This window comes from Galeopterus variegatus, unplaced genomic scaffold (assembly GCF_000696425.1).
Source record: "Galeopterus variegatus unplaced genomic scaffold, G_variegatus-3.0.2 Scaffold3383, whole genome shotgun sequence".
Lineage (NCBI taxonomy): Eukaryota > Metazoa > Chordata > Mammalia > Dermoptera > Cynocephalidae > Galeopterus > Galeopterus variegatus.
This window is the reverse complement of record NW_007729494.1, coordinates 35,730-38,710: the sequence shown is the minus strand read 5'-3', so window position 1 is coordinate 38,710 and position 2,981 is coordinate 35,730. Positions and strand designations below refer to the sequence as shown.

General features: G+C 39.7%; 2 pseudogenes; both read right to left on the bottom strand.

Moving 5' to 3' along the window:
• Positions 1 to 434: 434 nt before the first annotated feature.
• Positions 435 to 857, bottom strand: LOC103600558 (annotated as a pseudogene).
• A 1,795-nt stretch (positions 858 to 2,652) lies between these two features.
• The window catches only part of LOC103600557, a 1,316-nt pseudogene continuing 987 nt past the window's right edge, over positions 2,653 to 2,981 (bottom strand).

Here is a 2,981-nt window from a genome sequence, read left to right as displayed (position 1 = left end):
GCACTTTCTTGTGCTGTCCTTATAAAGCCACACTAGGCATAGACTGCTATGCCCACGATAACTCATTAAGCCATTAACCCTTTACTCTATGAATGGATTAATCCATTCATGAGGGCACAATCCTCACAATCCAATCACCTCTTAAAGGCTCCACATTTCAAATACCATAATCAGATTTACTCCCCTGTTAACACTGTTAAAATGGGCATCAAGTTTCCAACACTTGTACTTTTGGAGGACACTTTCAACTCATAGCACCCACCATACAGAAAAGGATAGTAAGAAAACTTTTGTGTCTCAATCTTTTATATGAAGACATTTTATTATCATTATTTCACTATATAACATTTTAGTGAATACACCTGAGTGCATTTTCTCAAATGGCAAATGAAGAAAAGGATAACACTTCTCTGTGATTCCTAAGAACCTCAAAATCATCTGTCTTTTGGAGGATTCAGTTTCTTATGACTCTGTGATATTGTCCATGAGGATACCAAGGGTGCTTAGTAGTAAAGAACATTTTGCCCAGTAGGTCTATCACAGGTCCTTGCTCAAGGTGTTTATGTTTTTCTTCAAATCTGGTTCTCAGCATCTGGTCATGTGCTTGTTCATTATTATGCACAGCATCTGGTAAAGGATAGGTTTTGTGTGTTCATATAGAATGTCCACAGAAGGTTGGTAGCATACACCATCCTGCCATCAGATGTCAAAGCAAGCTCTACTTTGCATTTATAGTCATCTAGAAGAGAAGAATCCATGGATTTATGATAAACACAATATAAAGCTTTGTTTGGGATTTGAAATAAATGTTTCAAGATAGTTCTGTTTGATATTGCCCATCATACTGCTGCTACCATAGTGAATAAAGATGCTTATTGGGTGGAGTGAAAAAAAGGCACTTATTTTGAAAAGAAACTGCTTTTAAAATCTGGTTCTAGAAGACCTATTTTCATCCCAGACAGCACCTTATTACAAGCCCAACACATTGTCTCAATCTGGTTCCTGCCTTTGTCTCAATCTTGACATTAGGTGGAAGGAGGAAAAATCTCCCCTGAGAATTTGCATTAAGTTGGCATTCACAGAAATTTGAAGTGTGAATACACATTTTATGTGGGACAAAGAGCCACAAGCAGGAAATTTAATTTATAATAGATTGGGTTGACTATGCCTCCAGGTGACTAGTAGAAGCAAAGGCAAACCCATTGAAAATATTAATCTTCAATGCAGATTGACAGCAACTGTACCATGCCAACAGTCAAAAGACGTGTCCTGATTTCAGGGATATCAAAAGGTGAAAAATATGCAGTGTAAACTATATTATATAGAGAAGTTATGAGGATTCAATGAGATAATAACTTATGCAAACTGCTCAGAACAGTGCCTAGAAAGTAATAAGCCATCATCATCATCATCATCATCATCATCATTTTCCAGCTGTATTTCCAGCAGCCACAAACTCTCACCATGCATTAACAAATAAGACCTACTCACCTTTCTGTAAACACTCATTGTTCCTTTCATTTCTTTGTTTTGTGCAGGATCAAATGAGAAAGTAAAAGCAAAAGCAATTACGGGAAAATAAAACAATTCGGAGGGATCATGTATGCTTACAAATGTTTTCATGTGGCCTTTCTCCAAATTTAACTACCAAGGACTCTGAGAGTTTGCAGGTCTGAATAACCCTGGTGACTGTTCTTTTCACCTTATCAAAACCTGAACTAAAAAACACATCAGCTGATGATGACAGCAGGGGGTGGCAAGGTCGAAGACTGCCAGTGACTTTCGGTTGGTAGAGAGTGAATAAATGTGGTTTCAAAACTAAAGGAGGGAGGTCAGAGACTCTTTCCAACCTCACCTGATGGCTTCTGGCCAAAGCAAGGAAGTATCATGGAAAGTATTGCGTAATGATGGTGCAAAAAGAGACCTGAGGAGGAGGAAGGAAAAAGCAGCACCCCCTTGGTAAAGGTGGGTGAGAGAAGAAATGGGGAAAGCCCTGAATTCCTCACCAAAGGCCAATATCAGAGGGGAGCGCAGGGGTTACAATATGTGCTTTGGCCAAGTGTGTGAGTGGAGGAGAGGGAGGATGGGATGAGGGCTTGAAAGCGGAGCATCATTTAAGACTTAAAAAGAGAAACCAGGAGTGCAGGCAAAGCACCCCCTACCCGATGCAGTAGTGCTGCAGGCTGCAACCTGAAACTTTTGCATCTACTCTTAACAAGCCACCCCAAGCTGGAGGGCTCCTGTAGGTAGGGCGGTGGGGGCGGGGGTAGGGGGAGAGAAGGCAGAGACCCAAGGTCATGAATCAGCAGCATGATGATGTGTGATGTGTCTTTTCACAGTTGAATTAGATGCGCCCCACCAGTTGTGGTAGGAAGCAACGTAAATATACTTTCTTGATTCCAGAAATTCAATTTCATGGGCAGAGGTTATACTTGGCAGGATGATTTGTTATAGCACAACTTATACATTACAAATGGACAAACGATTAATGTTATTTACAGTTTCTTAAGATAAATTGCCTTTGAATGGAAGCTTCCTTTCCAGTACTTTGTGGCCTGCAAGTTGTATCTAGAAAATTTAGTACTGTGGAAAATGAAGACCGCTTAAATCAAATGGGAGGGAAGGGGTAGGGCCTGTGGTTTTTATTTTTGATTAATTGCTGTAACAGTGTCCTTCAGGCTGCTGAGGGAGTTTCTTGTTTTCTTTAGACATCATTAGGCACCAAAGCTCTTGCAGGACAACTTTGACGCTATGTGAATTCTGCCATTTTTCTAGGACTGATATGGCTCTTGGGTTTACCACTCCATTAGAACTATTAACTCCATCCATATTAATTTTTGCTACAAATCTTACAAAGAAGGGGATACTTCTCAGTATTTAGGTCCACATTCTATTTTAAGGCTGAACAAGGCTTAAATAGAAAAATTCATAGAAAAGTAGAATTAAAAGATGATGTGAGTCTTTCCACAAACTTTTTGAAG